This window comes from Colossoma macropomum, unplaced genomic scaffold (genome assembly GCF_904425465.1).
Source record: "Colossoma macropomum unplaced genomic scaffold, Colossoma_macropomum, whole genome shotgun sequence".
NCBI classification, from domain to species: Eukaryota; Metazoa; Chordata; class Actinopteri; order Characiformes; family Serrasalmidae; genus Colossoma; species Colossoma macropomum.
This window is the reverse complement of record NW_023494795.1, coordinates 19,826,734-19,850,077: the sequence shown is the minus strand read 5'-3', so window position 1 is coordinate 19,850,077 and position 23,344 is coordinate 19,826,734. Positions and strand designations below refer to the sequence as shown.

The window sequence follows — 23,344 nt, the reverse complement described above, 5'->3', positions numbered from 1 at the left end:
TAATGGGGGCAGGCTTGGATTGTAAGCTAAGCTAAAAATGAAGGTTTTGGAGTGTCAAAGTCCTGACTTGAATCCCATTGACATGCTGTGGCAAGACCTTAAACAGGCAGTTCATACTCGAAAAACCTCCAATGTAGCCGAATTAAAACAGTTCTGCAAAGTGGGCCGAAATTCCTTTTCACCTCAAGTCATCGCAAACATTTGATTGCAGTTGTTGCTGCCAAGGGTGGCACAACCATTTATTAGGTTTAGGGTGGCAGTTACTATTTCACAGGGGTGATATAGGTTTTGCATAAATCTTTATCTCCAATAAATGGAATAATCATTTGAAGCTGCATTTTGTGTTTACTCATGTTGTCTTTTTTATAAAAATTGTTGGATGATCTGAAACGTTAAGATGTGACAAATTAGCAAAATTAGAAGAAATCGGATAAAGGGTCAATACTTTTTCAGGGCAATTGTACATACTAGAAATATATAGCAAATATAATATACATTCATAAGTTGCGAACAAACTCAAGACATTTTATAGTTCTGTTAAAGCAAAAAAATCAGTGTGTCACTGAAATGTTAGCCTGTACATTTTTTCCATCTTCAGTGAAGAAACATAACAAATCCCAAACAATGATTTCAGTTCACCGAGTACTGGAGTTCCACATCCCTAGTTAAAAACAGCTGCATAAACTGCTTAGTAACAAGAAGATGGATTGGATGTCGTCCATTCTACCATCATCATATCTAATTATTTTTGTATTTAAATGTTTGCTCCTGTTTCTTTTTAAATACTTAGATTTTGCCAATATCTAATAAAAAACAGTGTAGTCTTAGTTTTTTCAGTGTGGCCTCATGAAATGGATCATGAAAACATCTTCAAGCATTATGATGTTACATTCTTGCCATATCACCCACCCTTACTTAACACACAGTGAAGTAAAGAGGAACATAAGATGCAGAAGTCAGTATCAGTCAGCCTGGCTCAGAAGCATTGAGCTTTGCAGAAGTAATCCTGCTGACTGAGAGGAGCGCACGGCAGCATTGCAAGATGCTCTGATTTAGACAGACTGTCAGGAATCAATAGCTCTCAAATCTGTTGTTAGAGTAACATCAGAGAGCGCAAAGGTTAGCTGCTTTTAAAACTCTTCAACATGTTACAAAACTGACTGCTGCTGCTGTTGACACAGTTGCATGAAAAAGAGGAGAGTGGTGCACAACCTTGCACATTTTGTTTTTTATGAATTAATTAAAAAGATATTTGAACAAAATGTATAAGTGCTTCCCTACTACAAGTGAAGGCATAAACCTTGTTTTGAACATCCAGCATTTGTCAACAATTTAGCAGCAGGTGGCTTGGTGGGGTTATTTGTTACAGATTAAAAGGTTATTTGCAATATCTGTCTAATAAATTGACAAACAAAACAATTGCAGTTAATGCGATACAATTTTATGTAGTTTGAACTAAATGAGATTTTCAGCCTTAACATCAGCACTAGATATCAGCATTATATTAAAAATAAACTGTTTTGGGGTAAATGGGCTCCCCTTCATTGTTGATCTTGGACAGATTAGTTGTAACAGCATGCTAAAACTAACCCTGCTGTGTGAAAGCTGTACTTTAGCCTGGCTAGCACTTGCTATGAGTTGATTATAAGCTTTGAAAGAGTGCTATATTACAGCCACAAAGACGCTGATTTAAAATAATATATAGTACTGTGACTTTTACACATGGCTAAGTGATCAAAAAACACTTACAGTTAAAAAAGAGTTACTTTTACAGTAAATCTAGAAATGTCTGTCAGATAGCTGACCTTGACAGATGATGTTGCTATAGGAATACAAGAATGTGACCAGTTAACTACATCTGTTACATTTTACTTTGTGTAAGGTTGTGCGCTTCCCCCCCTACATTACTCCAGCTTCTCATGGATTTGCAAGTATTACTCAGGCAGTATTAATGGATTTTGCAACAACTGTAACTCTTAGGCTTTGTACTTTAACCTGCAGTTAATCAGGAGGTGAGGAAATAACTTACAACTTCTCCGTTGAACAATAGTGGGCGCTAAGCTGGCTTGAAGGGTGATTATGTGCTGAAAGCTGGTCTTATGTTATGGCTAATAAGGACGAAAAAATATAACATTTTTCTGCCTGTGCGCCAGGAGCCCGCCTCCTCCTCCTCCTCCATCTGTTTCAGCTGAAGCTTTGACCCCCCGTCTGTGAGTGACTAAATCTCTGCCTACACGTTTCCAGTTTTACTCCACGTGTCCCTGATGATCTCCGTTCCACCCACTCGGCAATTACACACAGCCCAGTACACCCGCAGATCATGGAGACCACCAGGCCCAGATTTTAACCCCAAGTTGTCTATGCGAGAGCACACATGCTGAGAAGCTTTTCTGTATCTCTCCGCTCTCCTGTGGAGTGTCCACTTGAGACAGTCGTGGTAGCAGCATGGCAGAAGAAAGGACGCAGGAGATTGAGCTTGGAATGAGAAAATCACTAAAGGTGTTAAAATAATAATGGATTGTTGTAAATAAGTTTTTACAACAATCCATCTGTTTAAAAATAGAGATTCATCTGCGTCCATTACGGAACGTTTGAATTGATTATAACTAATTACAATAATATTTAATGAAGTATGTGCTCATTTTCTGCCATAAAAATAGAATGTTCAGTCTTCATTAGAGATGCACAATGATATTGCAATGTCATATCTGTATTGGCAGATATTTGCTTAAAAATACTATATATATAATACTATATATATATGAATGACATGATGATGTATGTATTGTACTCTGGAAGAGCAGGACATTTAGGCGATGCTGAGCTACTCTGCTAAAATATTTGCATTCATTTTACTGCATTTGTAAGCCTCTATGTAAGTGTTACATGCCTCTATAATGTAATCTAGTTACATGCCTCTATAATGTAATATAATAATCTAGGCAGATCTATTCCCAGTTTCATCATTTTATAAAGGTATATGGTAGATATGCACATAAAAATATCTGATATTGGCATTAGTAGGGGAGACTTGTGTTGGTTGTAACACAGGGTTAAGTTGTAAAACACCCAGGTTCAGCAGTGAGGAATAAGCTAGGGAACTAGGGAACAAATTGCATTTTTGCTTTTCACAAAAACAAATCAGATTCAGATCAAGACTGTTTTGACAGCTTTCCATATAGACAGTGTGGACTGGAGATCAGATGATATGTTTAGAAGCCTTAACAATGTTTTCTGTGTACTACATCAAACACTTTCAAAAAAGCAAAGAATATTCAGTGAGCTCTTTAAAAATGTGATTACATTGACATGAAGGGTGAGGGAGAAATGCAAAAAGTACCTCGCAAATGTAGCTAAATAAATACTTTCACAGATTTTACTTTATGAACAAACTACACTGCACTTGTATTTGACAAAAACTTGCTCGTTCTGTTAGTAAGCAGTAGATTTCTACATTATGGTTATTTCTAATAGACAAATATGAGTATCTTCTTCCGAAAGCTTGAAAGGTGCAGCACAAACAGCCACCATGTTATAGAGTCGGAGATAAAAGGTGTTACTACCTGCCCCAGTCTCCTCCACAAAGTTCCCATATTGGTGCAATCCTACTGTTCACCTGTCTGAAGGTGGAGAATCACCAGCATCAATTTCAAAATGTTAGAATCTATTATAATAACATACTAATAAACAAAAAAGTGATTATTGGCTAAAACAAAATTCTTGTGATATGCATCAGTCTGATTATGGCAGTTCAAGCGCATCTGTTTTAGAATGTAAGATTGTAGTTGCTTATAGTCCATTCATAATATTCAGCGAATAATGATATTCAGAAAGATATGCAATTATTTTTTGTCCAAATTAAAATTTTCTGGAATTTTTCATACATAAAATTTCCCAGTACTTTTTATTATATACTATATTCTGCTTCTGTGAATCATATGAAACTAATCAAATCGTGGAATTTGAGATGTATTAATACATTGAAACATTGTGAGATCAGAGGTTTATACTCCCACAAATAACTAAAGGTATCCTAGTGACTGGAACAGACAGTCCTGCACAGAGGGAGAGAGAGAGATAGAGAGAAAGAGAGACAGATATAGGGCCAGATGAGAAGGCTGAGTTTGGGGATATGTAAGGCTCAGTGAAGGCGTTTGTGTTTGTGCTCGTTGCTATGCTGGCTTCTCCCGGGTAGGACACAGAGCTCCAGGGGCCTCCATAGCACAATAGCAGCTGCCTGACTGGCCCATTATTTCAGCTCTGCGAGCTGATGCATTAATGTTTATTTGTTTTCTGTAATGACCCATTATATTTATTCCCTAATCAAATCAGTGATTTGTGTTAGAGTGGGAAAATTGAATGTGGACTAGCACCCAGTTCATAAATGAAGAACAAGGCGCTGATCAAATAACCACTAATATGCTGTTGATGTGAAAGCACGCAGATATTTATTGCATGTGCTGTTTGTAATGAAGTGCGATGTAGTGCAGCTGTAATGTTGCTGTTTAACTCATCTTTCTCTGATCGCATACAGTTTTACCAGCACATAAATGCCTTTTGTCACGTGTGACAATTCTTAGACGCTTATTGATATCTGCGTGTGTCTCGTAGTGTTTCATTATTGAATCAGAGGCTCCAGCTGAGTGGGCCAGTGATGGGACATGTCATATAAGATACGGAGCAGCTGAGATGCTTACTGTACCTCCAGCTCTGCGCATCGTCATGGTGATCCTGACACGCACTACATCAGATTGCGCCTCAGTGGGCCCATCTGGCCGTTATGAAAGAAGCCAGGGCTTTGTGGAGAGCGATTGTTTTACTGCATGGTTTTGTCTCACTGGGTTAAATTAGGCTTTAATGAATGTTTTTTTTTTTGCCGCAACAGTTTTATTGTTATTATTTTAATACAAGAATCCAAGGTTGTGAGTTTGGCTATTAAGCACACAACTAACCATATGTAAACTGCACATGGTTAGATGCTTTTATGGAAACATACGGAATGTGAACATGCTAGTTGCCCTGCACAAAGTGTTAAAATTTCATGATGAATAGATCAATAGGAATTGTCCAGACTTGCTTAAAATTATTTTAAACTTCCATTTTTTCCATTTGCTGAGTTTTACTTACTGGAAAAAATAAAATACAGCATATTAAATGTGCCATAACTTTTGCACTGGCCACATTTTATGTTTTTTCTTCTGCTTGTTAAATGCAGCAAACAAACAATAATTGTGCATTAAATTGTGCAGAAGTGTGTTCTTGAGGATGTTTTATTTTTGCTTAGAAAATCAACAAAACATTATTTAACCAGAAGTGCCCAAACTTTTGCTTACAACTATATATAGATCTCATGTAAATGAAATATATTTCAGTTTTATTGTACTGCTCTTCTGCTTAATGGTCAAAAATAAATGTATTTAGGTATTGAGGTGTGAAGCTCATCGGGTTCAAAGAGCAGAGAAATTTGTTGAATTGGTTATGTTTTGCATCGATTTATTGACTTTTTAGAGACTTTTACAAATAGCACCTGTGTTTGTTACTAATGGGGTAAACAATAACTTTGCTCCAAAACGTTTTGAATTATTAATAGTTTTGCCTTTTCATCCATACATCCATCCATCGTCTAAGACGCTTATCCTTCAGGGTTGTGGAGGGTGCTGGAGCCTATTTCAGTGTTCATCAGGTGGAAGCATCCTGGACAGGTCGCCAGTCCATCACAGGGTTTTGCATTTTCAGTTTTTTAAATTTGTGATGTAGCTTCTGTAAATGGCACTTTACAAAGTCAGGGCATTTTGGTTATTTTTTACATTGTTGCTTTGACCAAAATTATAAACACAATAATTACTGCATCTGATGTAAATAAACCTGTTCGCCTTCTGATCTTCTGATGACTTGAAGGTGTAAGAAACTTTTGAAAAACCGCTAGGGCTTTGGGGCAGATACTTCTGGGAGGGCTGTTGAAATGTTTTTCACTTTTTCTGCTAGCTGGCTAATGCAGAAACAAGCCAGCTAACGATTATCATGTCTGTATTTATTAGCCTACATCACTGGCAATACTAACTGTATTTATTAGCCTACATCACTGGCAATACTAACTGTATTTATTAGCCTACATCAGTGGCAATACTAACGGTTAGGGTTTTTCAAAATTGGGATTCCCAAAGATTGTATGACGTTTTTGCGCAGTGCATGCTGGGTACTGTAGTGAAAGAACAGTTGTGGACGAAAACAGAAAAGATACAAAATCATGAATTCTGTCAAACTAATGAGGCTGAGGGATGCATAAAACAGCAAATAACGTATTACATGCTAGGGTTAGGCAGTGATGCCCCTTTAAGCTGGGATGTTTTTGCCCTGAAGTGTGTGTGTGTGTGTGTGTGTGTGTGTGTGTGCAGTCAGATCCGTGCACACACAGCACGGGGCGCGAACGGCAGTGCTCTCACTGGTACTTAGCACATGTTAATGCAGTGCTGCTCTCAGCAGTGCAGCATGATGTTGTTTTATAGGCTGTTTCTCTGTGAAAAGCTGAAGGACAGCCGAGCACACTCCACTGAGAACCACACGCTGCTTGCTCCTCTCTTGTCCCTGCTTATCCGGCTTGTAATTAGTTCATTTTCCACTTTAATAAGATAGATGATGGCCATGTGGGCTTTCAAACAGAGCTGGCCCAGCCTCAGCCCTGAACTGAGCTCCAGGTAAATGAGAAGCTGTCAAGCGGCCTTCTGGGGAATAAAAAGGGCGAGAGAGAGAGAAAGAGAGAGAGATTGGAGGTGGGGAGTGTTCAACCTCACACTATAGACACTCTCATATAGCAATCAACCTCTTTCACACACACACGCACATGGAGTGTGCTGAGTCAGGTGCAGTGAGGGGAAACAGGACCTAAGTGATGCCGTATTGATTGGCCTGTTTGTAAAGGGGAGGGAAGTGTGGCGAGGCCTCTCGCCTTTACACGCCTGCGTCAGGCTGCGTGTGCATGTCAGCATGATCTATAACCTCCGTCCTTTCTAAATATGGCACCGGGATCACTCCTGTACTCCGCCTCTTTAGTTGTCTATCACTAATAGAGCACTGGGTTTCAAAGGCCTCTCCTTTAACCCTTAAATGCGTAACGCAAGTTGCTTAGAACGTGTGTTCTCAGTGCTCCCTTTACCTCATCTTTGTTTTTTTAGATAAGTGACACATCAGTTATAACAAAAAAAACTATCATGTGTTTTTTATTTTGTTTTGTCGATTTTACACTTACAGTACAGTGTACATGCCTACTGAAGTGGAATTGTTAGTCTAATACTAATATAAAAAAAATGTTATTTATTTATTTATTTATTTGTTTATTTATTTATTTGCATTTTTAAATAAGTTCATACTAAAGTCCACTTATGACATTAAAGGCATATCCTACATTTTTCTTACGGATTTTTCCCGTGAGGTCCACTTACAATGTTTGTGTTGTTTAATGATTTTCAGAAACAGTCATAAATCATTGTCCAACCTCTTTATATCCTTTAGAATTAAAATAGGTTATTTCTGTTACTGTGCTTTGAGATTTGTATAAATGTATTACCTCTTTAATTGGCTGCCCTGTATTATACCTTGTTTGAAAGCAGCCTGGCGCCTAAACACTTCTTATAACTTCAGTTTGAATGAGTGGAACTAAACTGCTGTAAGCTGAATAGGTGGATATATGTAGATATGTGTGATTTGTGTGACTTTACACAGGGAAATCATTCAAAATGTGCTGTTTTTACAACTTAATTTTCATGTATGCACTGTTTGCATTGGGGGTATATGGTATGTTTTGAAACTATGGCAATGGTAGCATACTACACCATATTACATGACCTACTGGAACATATTTATGCTGATATTGTTTGTGAACTGCTGACAATTAAAATTCTGAAAACATTTTTACTCGATTAATCATCAAAATAATGGTTAAATTACTCAGTTACTCATGTAAACACTGGCATCTGCACTAAAATCATTATATGTTAAAGAATACACTGAACTTTAGCTGTGATAACTGTTGCCGGTTGGAGTTTTGTATACGAGTAATGTTCTCCTTTGTAAACTATACATTGTTCACTCATTTGCACTAATGCCTGAGTGTTCTTGCAGCAGAGAGTTGATTAGGTAGTAGATAGGCCCTGCTTCTGGAATAGCTAAATGATGTGTATGCCCCGGAAACTGCAGCGGAGTGTCTCTGTAGCAATAATTTGTGGATCTGTGAGGAAAACAATTCAATTAGGGCCTGCTGGTTGCACTGCGCTTCATATTTTGTCATTAGGGCTATTATGTTTCAGACCAGGGCATTTCTGTCTAATAAAGTAGCGGTTTGGCCATTTGCTGGAGAGCCCACTGATTTTGGAGACACACACATAGGCGTGCACGCACACACAAACGTACACACAAGCTGAGATGTAGGGCACGGGCCACTGAGCTACATCATTGCTTCATTTGGATCAAACTCCAGTGCACTGGAGTCATTTATCTACATAGTGTGGTGTGTGTGTGTGTGTAACCTCAGGGTGCTCAGGCGCTGGGGAGGAATCAAACAGAGGGAATCTATTCCCTTGTAACCCAAGTCTTGTAGAAAACACACACAGGCACTTGACGCTGGCTTTATGAATGTGTGTTTAACAGTTTTGTCATTCCTTATATCATATAGAGTACCATGCAAAACTCAAGAGACTGCCTTTCATTTTTTAAACTTTCAATCAAAATGACCATTGAGGTCAACTTATTCATTTATCAGGAGATATTTCTGAAGAGATGAGATTTGCAAGTTTACATGCATAAGGAAAGAGAAAGTCAATGGAAGGTAAGTGAAAAAATAGTTTCTAAAACTAGAGTTCAAAACCTTATAAGACCTGGTAGAGCACTAAAACTGCTACAATCAGATAAATGGTACTTAAAGCTTTCATCTTTGAGAGATAAGAAAATTGTTAAAAAATCTGAGATGTGGAGTAAGGTTTCATTGACTGAGGCTAAATTTGTAGCTGGGATTGCTTGGATTGTGAGAAGAAGAAAATGTAACCAATTTCTAAGACTGAACTTAGGGCTGGCCCCCTAGATTTCTTGAAACTGAAAGCAAGACTCCAGAAAATAAATGTATTTAATAAATAGATAGATACAAATAAATAGATTTATTTTTGTCTGTAAAGGCTTCTGTGTAAATTTCTGTGAAATATACAGTACTGTGCAAAAGTCCTAGACCATTTATCTTGGCAGTATGTGTTTTTTGCTTGTAAAAACACACCATATATCATTAGAATCGAAGCAAATAAACAAATACAGTGAAAAGTAATGAGAATTTCTTGTTTTCAAAAAAAATGTAGCTAATATTTAATAAGCTAATTTGAAGAAAAGGTTTGTTTAAGATTTCTCTTTGTTGCCCCCAGCCATTAGCCAAACCAGATATTGGGTAATAAGTACAAATAAAACTGCAGTGCCATGAGGAAACTACTTATTGTGTCAGTCGTTATTGTGCATATCGTACTACTTATAGACACCAAACTGCTCCCATCGGATTAACAGCTTTTGGGCAAACCTATTGCTTTCATCTTTGAGAGATAGGAAAATCAGTAAAGTCTGAGATGTAGAGTTAAGGCTTAATTGACTCTAAACTCTTAATTGAGTCTAAAATTGTAATCGGGAGTACTTGGATTGCGAGAAGCAGAAAATGCAACAACTTCTAAGACTGAACTTTAGAGGTGTGGAAAAATATCCCTGCAGATTTCTTTGAAAAACTAAAAGCAAGTCTCCCAAAAAAAAGAAAGCTGTAATAAAGGCAAAGGGTGACCACCTTAAATACTGAAGACTTTAATATTATATGTAGTTATTATTTATTTATTTTCATTTACATCGTTTATTTTCTGTTAAATTTTTGCTCTCTGCTTTTTATCCTGACACTAAGTAAATAATTTAAAAATAATTATATAGTCAGTTGGATGTGTTCAGACTTTGGACTGGTAGTGTAGACGATCTAATGTAGCTACTTGTAGCTAATGTACTTAATGGCCGCTTTGACGGTACATTACATAAATGGCCCTTGACTTTTCCAATGTGCTGTATATCTTTTAGAAACAGAGAGAATCTTCTCCGCTTGTGTGTTTGAAGATGTACATATATGCAGTACAACACTGAAGACACAGAGATGTAAACATGTGCATCCATCATACATGCCTTTATATATCACACAGCATCAATAATGGATTACATGGAGATATTGCCTCCACTACTACAAGGAGAATGTATCCAGCTGTTTATTTTCAGTGACTGCATACCGATAAATAGCAGAGCCACATGTGGTATAACCACATTTGCATTATGTTTCCACATTTTTGCAACTGCTGAGATTTACAGTGTTGGTTTTGCAACATGAAAAAATGACATGAAAATGCAAAATATTTAGATGCGATTTGTTTGCATCGAACTATACTAGACACAACACTTTATTCATTTATTTATTTTTTTTTGCCGAATTCTTCATGCTGCATAAAGGAGATGGGCAGTATATCTATGAGATGGTCCTTTGCTTCTCATGAAATGGGCAACCTGAAGAATGCTTTTCACTTTGGAAAAGCGAGAAACAAGGGAGAACAAAGAATTTCTCCACCTCATTTAAGGAGCTGAAACTTTATTAGTTCTTTCACTCACAGCTTGGATGTGGAGATGCAACCCTATATAAAGATGAAGCACGAAACAAACAAGCTGAATGTCCTCAAAAATGCAAATGAGACATCCTTTACTCCTCACAGAGCAAGCAAAAGGTGACGCTGCTCTACTTTCCATTTTGAAAAAGTGAAAGTAGCATAAAGAGCTTCATCACTTCATTCAGAAGCTGAAACTTTGAGTGCTTCCACATGGACTACTCAGATGTTTGTAGCCCAGTTTGAGCTACTTTTGTAGATTCTGATCCTTTTGGGGTTTGTGAAGAAGTTCTAGTTGCTGGAATGCAGCTCATCTTGGTTGTTGCCATGCCAACAGCAGAGACGACGGTGACTGGTCATTGCTGGTGAAAGTTCGTAAGAAACGATTAGTAGGCAAATAAAATAATGTTGCATTTTCGTGTTTGGTGTTCAAGATATCATCAGTTATACACATGCTCAAATGAATTTGTTATTAATGTGTAAAGGCATTTATAATCCAATCCAGTGCCATTAAATAAAATAGCCTTGCTTCTTACCCGTCTTATAAGCTTCAGAGTGTTCTAATCAAGCTTTTTTAATTTTTTTTCTTTGCTTTTTTCAGTGAATGACATGAAGATTAGTTGTTTGGCTCGAAGAGATGACTACTTTTTTTACAGAAGAGTGAGCTTTTGTGCCCTAAGCTGCTCAAGCAAGTGTTTGAACTGGAGAACTGGAGGTTTGTTCTCTCTGGATGTTTCACAGAACATGTAAAAAGGCCTTTGGCTTTTTGATGGAAAAGTCTGTCAGAAGCATTGAATTTAAAAAAAAAAAAGTTAAAAACCTCAAAAAAAAGATGTTAAAAACCTCAAAAACTTTGAAGGATTTTGTTGAACTTAATAATACATCTAAAAATGTATGTTATAAGAATGTAATGCAAAGCTTATTGTTCTCTTACTGTTAGAAGGTCAGTGCTCTCAAAACTCAAAAAAAAAATCTCTTTGTGTTTCTGCCTTAAGCTATGAAGTGTGTGCTATGAAGAGACAGCAGCCTGTCAAAATCAGCTGTGTAGAAAACTAGCATACCAATGTGATTCTCAGTGTCCTGTTCAGTGAGAGAGAGAGAGAGAGAGAGAGAGAGAGAGAGAGAAAGGTGCTTCCACCTCTGTACGAATCGTAGACTCATGTTTCAATGGTTAAAGGGCCCATTTAAACATAGAAAACAACTTAAAAAAAAAAGAATTAGATACAGTATGTTACCATCACTAAAGCTGTTTGGATTCACAACATTTGTGATGTCACAAAAAAACAATTTTACATATAGCTGCATATTCAGCCAATCAGAACAGAGATCATTTTCATATATCAGTCTCAAAGGTGCGGAAACAGCCTGTTTGATTCAAAGGGATAAAGAGAGCTTGTAAAATTATCATGTAAAATGGATTATGACCGTTTTTGATACATAAACCCACACAAATATCACAAAAATAAAATATAGGTAAAATGTATGGACACCTTTAAGTGTTTCATATGCACTGTCAGGAAGCATTTGCAAGTATGCAGTAATTGAATTTTTGAATGTTTTTAAGCAGGTCTGATTGATAGAGGCTTTTTTTCATCGGTATGCAGACATACAGGCCTAGAGTAAGGAAAATGTGACTCTGCTGCTGACTTACAGGACAGTATACTGCTTATAAAAGCAACACGCACTTCATGACTCACTCAAGTGCTTCTTCTTAGATCAGAACTTCAAGATCCAGGACTGAATTTCCTGTAAGCTTTGCATATGAGATTTACTATAAGATTTGCATATTTGCAAAAGAGTGTTCAAAGTGATACTTGCTTCACTACATAATGACAGTTGTTACTCCCTGCAGCTCTTGGGGAGGAAAACAGCTTAGATTCTGTGTCCAAAAAAAAAGTTATGCAGTATGGGCTGTTATGCACATATTCTGCTTCGGCTTTTCTTTCATCACCATATGAATTATGCAGAATGGAAGTCAACATCCCGTAATTGTCATCACACTGAGATAAATCTCAATACTTAAGATGGGGGTAGGTTTACGGAAGAAAAAAAATAAATTAAATCATGCACACATATATGTAGAGGCATGTAAAGGTTTTCTACAGTGGCATGCAAAAGTTCATGCACCTCTGATCAAACGTTTTGTCACTGTAAATAGCTTAGCAAGGAAAAGATGACCTGATTTCCAAAAGGCATAAAGTCAAAGATGACACATTTCTTTAATATTTTAAGTAAGATTATGTTTTTAATTCTGTCTTTTACAGTTTCAAAATAACAAAAAAAGAAAAGGGTCCGAAGTAAAAGTTTGGGGCACCCTGCATGGTCAGTACTTGGTAACAGCCACTTTGGCAAGTATCACAGCTTGTTAATGCTTTTTGTCAGCTAAAAGTTTTTCAGTTCTTGTTTGGGAGATTTCTGTCCATTCTTCCTTGAAACATTCTTCTAATTCTGTGAGATTCTCAGGTATTGCATACGCTGCTCTTTTAAGGTCTGTTCACAGATATTTGATGATGTTTAGGTTGGGGGACTGTGAGGTCCGCGGCAAAACCTTCAGCTTGTGCCTCTTGAGGTAGTCCATTGTGAATTTTGAGGTGTCTTTAGGACCATTATCCTGTTGTAGAAGCCATCCTGTTTTCATCTTCAGCTTTTGTGCAGACAGTGTGATGTTTGCTTCCAGAATTTGCGGGTATTTGATTAAATCTTTGTGAATTGTTCTCTGTGCTACTGGCTCCAACACAACCCCAAAACATGATGATCCACCCCTGTGCTTAACATTTGGAGGGGTGTTCTTTACATGAAATTCTGCAAACTTTTTTCTCCAAACATACCTTTGCTCATTGCAGCCAAAACATTCTGTTTTAACTTCATATGTCTACAGGAATTATTTCCAATATGTATCAGGCTTGTTTAGATTTCCTTTGCAAATTATCTGAATTTTGTGGTGTGAACACAGGAAAGGTTTTCATCTGATCACTTCCATCAAAGTCGTATTTGTGCAGGTGTTGCTGCACAGTAGAACAGTGCATCACCACTTCAGAGTCTGCTAAATCTTCTTGAAGGTCTTTTGCAATGAAACAGGCGTTGTGATTTGCCTTTCTAGCAGTCTCATGAGCAGTTCTCTCTGAAAGTTTACTTGATCTTCCAGACCTTAACTTGACCTGCACCATTCCTGTTAACTGGCGTTTTGTAATTATGTTCCGAACTGAGAAAACAGCAACCTGAAAGTGCTTTGCTATCTTCTTATAGCCTCTGGTCCCAAGAGTTTTAACAGTGTTTTTCTGTAGATAAACATTCTTTCATCGCATGTTTGAGGCTCATGCCTCCATCTTGCCACTGTGTCTGCTAACATTATCCAAGGAAGTCTCTCAACGACACGTCTTTTGAGACTAACAAAAATTTGTGGTTGGTTTGAAAAGGCACACTGAGGCAAATCCGACTGCCACAAGTTGCTCAAACTTTAGTAAATGAAGCAGAATGTGTGATTAGCCACACACATTTTGCTTGGCTCTTCCAAATGCATATGCATAAGGAACAGGAGCGGATTTGGGTTTTACCATGCAGATGGCCCGTAAAACTGTGCCTTTAGGCTTGTGCGCCAGTTTTGTACATAACATGCAGAGAAAATGCATCCACTTTGTTCCTATAACTGGCTTGTACATTGAACCTTATGTCCAAATATATTCAGACACCGCTTTTCAATTACTGAATCAGTTACTTTAAGGCTCACCTATTGCTGACACAGGAGTTAAATTCCAGACACGCAGCTTGTGGAATCTCCTTAGAAAAACATTGACCAATAGCATGAGACACTCTGGAGCAGCTGCACAGAAGCATAAGGCCCAATGCCAAGTCCAATGCCAAGTGTTGACCAGAGGGACATAAAGCTACCCAGCATTGGGCTGTGGAGCAGTGGAACTGTGTAATCTGGAGTGACGATTTGGATTGATGTTTGTGATCCAGAACTAAGCATGTCTGTATCTGACCTCACTAATGCTCTTGTGGCTGAATCCAATCAAATCACAGCAATGTTTCAACATTCAATTTAAAGCCTTCTCAGATGAGTAGAAGCTGTTACTGCAGCAAAGGGATGATAAACTCCCTATTGTTACCTATAATTTTGGATGAGCAAGTGTACAAACTTTATGACATATAGTGTATATGATTGTTGAATTCATTTTTTTCTTTTGGAAATCTAATATTAAATATTGTAAAATGTAATAAATAATCAAAGCATCCCCTGGTCCCTGTTTGGAAATCATCGCTGTAGGCAATACAGCACTGAAGCTTCTCCATCGAATTTGATTTTGCACATAGCATTTTTCCCAGCGTATTCATCTGTTATGTGACCGCTGTCTGCTCGGACCCGCTAAGAAGTGGTTAAGCGTCACCTCAGACTCGACGTCACGCTGCTGGTGTTGACGTGCTCCAGCGGTGAACTGTTCCAGTGACCTGTGCGTGCGCTGCCCTCTGGTTGACCTGCAGCAGGAGAGGGAGATGGCAGCCGAAGCGTGCTGGCTGCATCACTTTTTAATGACAGCACGGAAAGCTGTGCTGCTGTTGGGACCTCTGCACGCTTTAAGCGCTTTCAGAGGAGGTGACTTTTTATAACTGCCATTGAGTGAAGCCACTGTTCTAAAAGAGTCTCAGTGTGCAAAGTGCTAAGAGTGACCCTTAACTCTCATGTGTCATGTAGGGAGGATAATTCTAGTTGAGTGAGCAGCAAAACGCTGAATGGGGCTCACCAACAATGTGAGTCTTCTGAGCCTATATTGCATGTTACTGTTGATATTCAAGTTAATTCTTAGAAGTTGGGAGTTATAGTGATGCATAGTGATACTGGAATCATATCAATATTGGCAGATATTTGCTTAAAAAAATTATAATCATGTAAATTCTTCCGTAAAGATAGTCCAGGCAGATGTAGCCTCGCACACACATACATGCAGAGGCATGTAATGGTTTTCTACAGTGGCATGCAAAGGTTTGTGCACCCCTGGTCAATATTTTTATTACTTTGAACAGCTAAGCAATTAAAAGATGACCTGAAGGCATAAAGTTACAGATTGCACATTTCTTTACCATTTTAACATGGTAGAACAAGATTATATTTTCATTTCCATCTTTTACAGTTTCAAAATATCAAAAAAAGAAAAGGGCCCAAAGCAAAAGTTTGGGCACTCTGCATGGTCAGTACTTGGTGTTGGCCACTTTGGCAAGTATCACAGCTTGTAAATGCGTTTTGTCAGCTAAGCATCTTTTGATTATTGTTTGGAAGGTTTTCGTCCATTCTTTCATTGAAAAATTCTTCTAGTTCTGTGAGATTCTCAGGCCGTCTTGCATACACTGCCCTTTTAAGGTCTGTTCACAGATTTTCGATGATGTTTAGGTCGGGGAACCGTGAGGGCCACGGCGATCCTTCAGCTTGCACCTCTTGAGGAAGTCCATTGTGAATTTTGAGGTGTCTTCAGGATCGTTATCCTGTTGTAGAAGCCATCCTCTTTTCATCTTCAGCTTTTGTGCAAACAGTGTGATGTTTACTTCCAGAATTTGCAGAGTCCTTTCTTCCCTCCACCAGTGAAATTTTTCCCAGTGACACTGGCTCCAACACAAGCCCAAAGCATGATGATCCGCTGTGCTTAACATTTGGATGGGTGTTCTTTACATGAATTCTGCACCCTTTTTTCTCCAAACATATCTTTGCTCATTGTGACCAAAACATTCTGTTTTAACTTCATCAGTCCACAGGACTTATTTCCAACATGCATCAGGCTTGTTTAGATTTCCTTTGCAAATTATCTGACAATGAAGTTTATGGTGTGAACATAGGAAAGGTTTTCATCTGATCATTTCCATCAAGGTCATATTTGTGCAGGTGTCGCTGCACCCTTTCTACATTTTACAAATGGTTATGCCTCAGCATCAGCAGATACTTACAAGGAAAATATCAGTGCATCTTTAGAGAATTACTTTCACTTTGCTATACTATTTAAATGTAATTACAAATATACATAGTAAATAATGTAGTGAGTTAGAAAATGAACTTTGTTTACATTACGCTTACATTCTGTATCGACAGGTTTGAATCTGCACAACATCAGGAAATGACAAAAATGTGGAAGAATGTAAAGGATGCTTTTTTTTCTTTATTTACATAGAACAGTACCTTTTCAGCAAATCCAAGCCTTAATAAAATATCTCCTCTTCTATCTATAAACGCAGTGAGAAATAATTAATTTAAATGACACTTTTATTATTGCCAGCAATGAAAGAGACTCTGAATGGTTAAAAGCCTCCTGTTTTTCAGAAGGTAAGTGAGATTTTTTTTTCTCACTTACTGTTGAATGTGTTACCATTTTCAAGTGCTTTTCACTCTTTCACTATGTGACATTTGACTTATTTTTTTCTTTTTTAATGAGTGTTGTTGTATGCCTTTAATAGGCCATCTTTTCCAATAGTTCATTTTTTATGGAGGGAAACTGCAAAGGTTAAAAAAAAGCTGCTGTTAATGGTATTTGTGGGGTCATAGAAAGGACACGAGAGGTTCCGTCTCTAGCCATTAGACTTGGTTCCTGGATAAAAAGTGAGACACTCAGTCGATGGGCATTCAGAGCTGATGGAAAAGTGGTTGAACAGGAGTGTCTTCACAGACTGTAGGTGCTGACAACTGTGGTCATAACATGGGCATCTCTATCTAGAAGTTTGAATAAGCCAACTGACTTCATCACGAGTCATAAAACTTCCTGTAAAATTGTGATGAAGATGCTGGGCTGAAGTAGTTTTGACAGAAGCAGCTCCTCTTGCAAGGCCAGTGCTTTTTTACTAACATGAAAGTGGAGACTTTGAACGGGTTCATGGGAACATAACATCGCTATCTAAAAACATATACAAATAAAAATATCTCCATTTTTGTTGAATGTTACCTCTATACACCATTTAAACATGGCAGCTGTCCTTCACATTCTGTGAAAATTTCATGATGAATGGACCAATAGAAATGCTATAAAGTCACTTATCCTATGAAGTTACATGGCTAATATAATGCGTTAAGGCTAGCAATGAGGTTTTTTTTAACGCTTTTCATCTTTTGATGTCAGTGTCAACACCATGAAGCATAAGGCAATGACAGCACAGAGAGTCCAAATATTAACCTTTAATATCTTATTGACTAGCAAAGATGAGTCTCTATTTTAGTTTAGAAAATCATTTCTGAAATGCAGACTTGAGCTTGTGAATATTAAAAGTAAATTGAATGTAAATGATTTTGTGGAACTCTGTAATTATATAATTATATTCATAATTACATTGGAATATTTAAAAGGAGGTCCTTTTCCACTTGCAGAAATAAAGGTATGAAACTGTCACTGGGGCAGTACCCCTCTTGTCATTGGGATGGTACCCTCAAGGGTACATCTCAGTACCTTTAGTCAGGAAACATAATTGTACCATAATCCATTGAAACTATATTTTCTAAGTTGAATTGCCTCTACACACCCTGACATTAGGTTATGAGGTGTAAATATGTACTTTTCACCTGCGAGAAACTTATTAAAGGTACATAATTGGACCTAAAATCCACTGTTGTACCTTTGAGAGTATATTTACATTGTTTGTACCTTGAAAACAAAAAATGTACCTGTACAGAACCTTTATTTCTAATAGTGTATTATGCTTTTTCTGTTTTTCCCTTTCCTTTAGTGTGTTATACACCTTTTTGTGCGTGTAAACAGTCTGCAAAGTACATGCCAGAGGGTCTCTTATATAGAAACTGCTTTTCTCAGCTTCCTGAAATGCCTTGTTGAAATGCCAGCCTTTTTATTTTGTTACAAGATGACGCAATCTTGTAACATAATCCTCATAGCCCACCTGCCGGCAAGCTTAGCACGCCCTCCCACAAGTGAGCTACCAAGTAAAAACTTTAAAACGTCCTGCTCCAGTCCAACTTGCGAAGGTGGATTGGGTCTGCCAACTTGACCTACCTGACCTTTAGGATTGGACTGTTGCTCAAACTGATAAGGCAGAACCAATGCCATTGTAAACAGCGGTATAAGTATATAAAACATATACTTTTAATGAAAATCTGTAAGTTGATTGAATTATAGAATTTTCCACTGGAAACAATAGATTTGATTTACATGTCAGAACTGCTGGGTCACACATGCAGGTGCAGTCTCCAGTGTCCAGTAGTCATCTGCTGATGTCTATTGACCCCAATGTTTGCTGATGTCTTTAGAGAGGTCATTTTTCTTTGCTGTGTGTATTTATACTAAGATTTGCCAGTGACTAAGAAAACTGTTCAGTGCCTTTTAAATATATTTAATTACATGTTTAAACAATATGTAACTACAAAATTATATTTCAATAGCAATGCAAAAAACAGCAATAACTCTCGACTTGTAATCATTAATGACTTTTGGTTGAAGTAATGGTATTAATTAGCTCTGTCCAGACCATTTGTTCTCATCTTCCACTGACTGTAGTGCCTTTTGGCATAAATATCCAAAATATCATCAGAGACTGTGTGCTGCAAGAGGAGCATAATCACATTGGAGGATAATCAGAACAAAATAAAAATATATGGAGGTTAACAGTTCTAAAGTAATCATAAAAGTAATAATAAAGTGATTAAAAAGCCCCAGTGCTGAGTACTGCCAGAGCACAGCTAACTGATTTTCTGTCTGGCTGGACAGTGAATCTAAAAAAACATTGACTTCTGCCCTTGTACTCCGCCATTTGTGCTAATACAATTATAGACAATATGTAACAAGGCTTACGGTAAATGTTGAAGTGACTAGAATTAAAGACAGTATTGCTTTTATTTGTCTATTTTTGTGACTTACATAAATCAAAGCATTCTCTGTTCTGCAGGTGAATGACTGAAAGTAAATGAAACTAAATGACAGCCTATCACTTGATGAATGTACTAAGTTATTAAAGGCATAAGATATGATTCATTCATCATGTTGACCAAGTGCGGTGCACGCAATGCTGTTTCTATTGATTCTGCGCCGTGTTTCCGAAGTGCACGAGCACATGAATGTCATGTCTATTTTTCACTAAATGTCACTTTGTCAGTGATGTGAAATTATGTTATAGCTGGCAGAGATGAACAGTGCTTCATTTTTTTTGAATATGTATATTATATTTAATATAATATCACCTTGTAGTATTTTCAGAGGCCTCTCACTGAAAACAGTGACGTTTGCAAATTAAATGTGTAACCAATTTTTTTTATATACTTTAAAATCCTTTGTCAGTTTTTAATTAAACATTGCTGATTTGAAAGGTCTTTGTCTCAAATATATTTAAAATATATAATTTTAATGAAAATCTGTAAGTTGACTGAATTAAAGAATTTTTCACTGGAAAGAATACGTTTGATTCACATGTTAGAACTGCTGGGTCGCACATGCAGGTGCAATCTCCAGTGTCCAGTAGACATCTGCTGATGTCTTTTGACCCCAGTGTTTGCTGATGTCTTTAGAGAGGTCATTTTTCTTCGCTGTGTGTATTTATGCTGAGATTTGTCAGTGACTAAGAAAACTGTTTAGTACAGGAAAGAACATATATGACTCTGTTAATAGCAGGAGTTCAGAGTTAATGCTTCATACTCAGGCATACAATACAGGGTTCACACACCAGAGTCCGGAGCCTGATGTGAAGTACATTTAATAAAGTTAAGGCTAATAACTGACATCTGGTAAACTGGCATTCTGGCACACTAAATTCAGAATTCAAGCCTCAAGCCCCAAAACATGGATGTACTGATTTTGGCAAAAATCAAAAGGCCCAGAGTTTAATTTAAAGAAAATAATCACATGTAAACAAAGAATGAACTGGTGAATTTGCTTACAAAACACAGTGATGGTTAATGTAACACAAATATGCAAAGTGTATCCAAATGTAACCTTTAGCATAAGAAAAAAATAACACAACTGAAGAGAATGCATCTCAGTGAAGAAAAACTGATTAAAAAAAAAAAGAAAAAATAAGTAAATAACATTGCTGCATCTGGCAGACGTCGCTCATCCAGAGTAACGGTGAATGGAAGTGAAGTGAAGGTTGAATGAAGTGTTGGGAGTCCTGCACGAGGACTCATATTGGTGTAGCAGTTAGAAAAGCGTTGTTTAACTAAAACAATTGGAGTATAAAATTAAAATGTAAAATATAAACTATAAAAATATATTGGTTATTAAAGCATTAAGCCACAAGAGGCTGTGCATTACTGGATTTTATCACAGGAAGGGTGTTCTTAGGCATGACGAGAAGCAGAGTGCCTAAAACTCCCTTCCCTGTGATAAAATCGCAGCCTCAAGTGGCTGATTTTTTATGAAATGGCGGCCAACAGAAAATATGATAAAATACAGAATTTTTCAGAAAATAATTTATTATTAAGAATAATCGACTACCCTGCGACTACCCTGCGACTACCCTGTGTGTGTGTGTGTGTGTGTGTGTGTGTGTGTGTGTGTGTGTGTGTGTAAGAATAATCGTCATAAACAAGTATTCCGCCAAGAAATGTAGTTCCTCTAGAGTATGTTATCGTAGCCAAGCAACCGTGGTCCGCTAAATGAGGAGAAGAACATATGGTTGCAAATCGCTGCATTTTGTCATCTCATGAATTTTTAAACTTTTTGTCATATAACAACGAACATATGATAACACAGCACTGTTTAATGCAAAAACTTTTGCTTTAGAAGTACTTTTGGTCACCAGATTACCACTGTGCTGGGGCTGAATCCCAGATGGCTCCCTGCTCCCTACAGTGCACTATGTAGGAAAATACTTGTTCCTGCACCCCAACGGTTCAAATTATAGCTAAGAAATAGGCGTTTGGGATTCAGCCACATCCATAATTGATAAATGGTGCACTATTTGGAGGCTAGAATTTCTAAACTTTCATAGCTAGCACACTATTTAAGGAGAACGGAGCTGTTTGGGATTCAGCCTGGGTTTGACGCGACTTTTGTCTGAAACACATTTCAAGCGTGTAATTAATTGAAGTGACATTTTTAGACTTTTATACTGCAGTTTTACAGTTGATCATACTGTAATATCATACCTGTGATATTAATGGTGGAGTTGTTTAGGGTGTTGGCTATCTTTCAGCCTGTTAGCTAGCTGACCAGCCTAGTTCTAGTTAGAACTAATATCAAGGGTTTTTTCGTGCCGTGGCGTAGTAATATATGAATCAGTTGTTGTGAGGCGTTCATAGGTGTGCGTATATCGTAATTCTACAACGGCTTCGAACGCGGCTCAGCCAATCAGATTTTAGGACTGGAACTATCTATTTGATAATGGACTTTTTAGTCCTTCCTAATTGATATCCATATAGGTCACAAAATGTTTGCATCACTGAAAAGCCTTTGTACAAATTTCATGCTCAAAATGTTTTTTCTTTTCTTTGAAAGACCAGGTATATTCCTTTAAAACATTACAAACATGTATTTTATTTAATGCATCTGTCATGAGACGTGTTTCCTTCTTTGTTTGTTGTGGAATTGTCTGGAATTTGAAAAAAAAAATAGATTTAAATGTATTTTCGCCCATTTCTGCCAGCAAACACATATACTGTATGGAAGGGGACGAAAATAGGCAATGAAAAGGAAGGAAGAGAAAAGAGTGATGCTTGACATTAAATTCAGCTGTAAGTGAGCCTGACCTTTCAGCTTAAAGGATTTCTCAAAAATAGAGCGTGTAGCTGGTTGCATGTTAAATGCGCCTCGTATTTAAATCTGCTTAGGTGGTTTCTCATAAACTGTGGCGTGTGGCTGGAAGAATTTAGTCAGGCCTCCATTCAGTCCAAGTGTGTGCTTTAGTATTTTAACGGCCCCCTGATGATTGCAAGGAGCGAAGCGTAAGTGTTTTTCAAATAATTGTTTAACGATATGTTTTATTAGAACCAGTTTCTGGAATTCGGTTGTTGTTGTTGGAATCTCTTGTAGTACACAGGAGTTTTAACAGTCCTAATGATGGGTCTGAGTAATGAATACATTACTGCTTTTCACTCTGGGTGTCCTGAAATATGTTTTCTTATTGTTGGCCCAGATGTGCTCTCTCTAGCGTCGTACGCTGATTTAAACAAGTCTGAGGGGGAAAGTCTCAGGGTTGATTTATGGGAAAATATGTTTTCTCACTTCAGATGCTTACTGTATGTATTTTTCACCTTGAATGGCAAAACCGTGTATGGAATAATCGCTCAAGCATGCTTGCTGAGTTCCGGGAAAATGTAGTATATGGGAAAGGGGGGTGTGTCGGGGGTGGTCGGAGATTCCGGGCACTTCCATATCACTGGGCAGTGAAGCCGGCAGCAGCGGTCAGCCTTGCCTTTCTGTGTGAGGATGACTGCTGTAAATTGACAGCAGAATTCTTGCAGTAATCCATTGCATTTCATTAATACAGCTGTTTGCTGCAAAGAATGTAGAATTCTGGGAGATTGAGGTCAAGCTTCATGTCAAAGAAGGTAAAATGCTTGATTTTACAATGACTAGCTGTTATTTGCAAAGCTTATTAGGAATGTGACGGGTACTTGATGCCGTCTTGAGCAGCCTGTCTCTGAATATTGCTGTAAAAGGGATGAAGTTAGCCTGCATCCCTTGCTACTTTGTTGGTTTTATTAATTATTACCAGAAATAATATTAATAATCCTTTTTTTTGTATACACTTCATTTCACATGAGCTTTTTTTGAGGTTTT

At 37.5% G+C, this 23,344-nt stretch overlaps 1 protein-coding gene across 2 annotated transcripts in view; it reads left to right on the top strand.

The window, feature by feature from the left end:
* Positions 1-23,344, top strand: part of LOC118815557 (kelch-like protein 29) — a 251,691-nt gene that overhangs the window by 32,551 nt on the left and 195,796 nt on the right. Inside the window, exon 1 of one of the 2 annotated variants that reach the window (XM_036581754.1) lies at positions 8,517-8,821. The exons of the other annotated variant lie outside the window; for it this stretch is intronic. The gene's annotated coding sequence lies outside the window, so the exon portion shown is untranslated. Of the gene's footprint in view, positions 1-8,516; positions 8,822-23,344 lie in introns of those variants that run through there. 2 annotated transcript variants of the gene reach the window in all.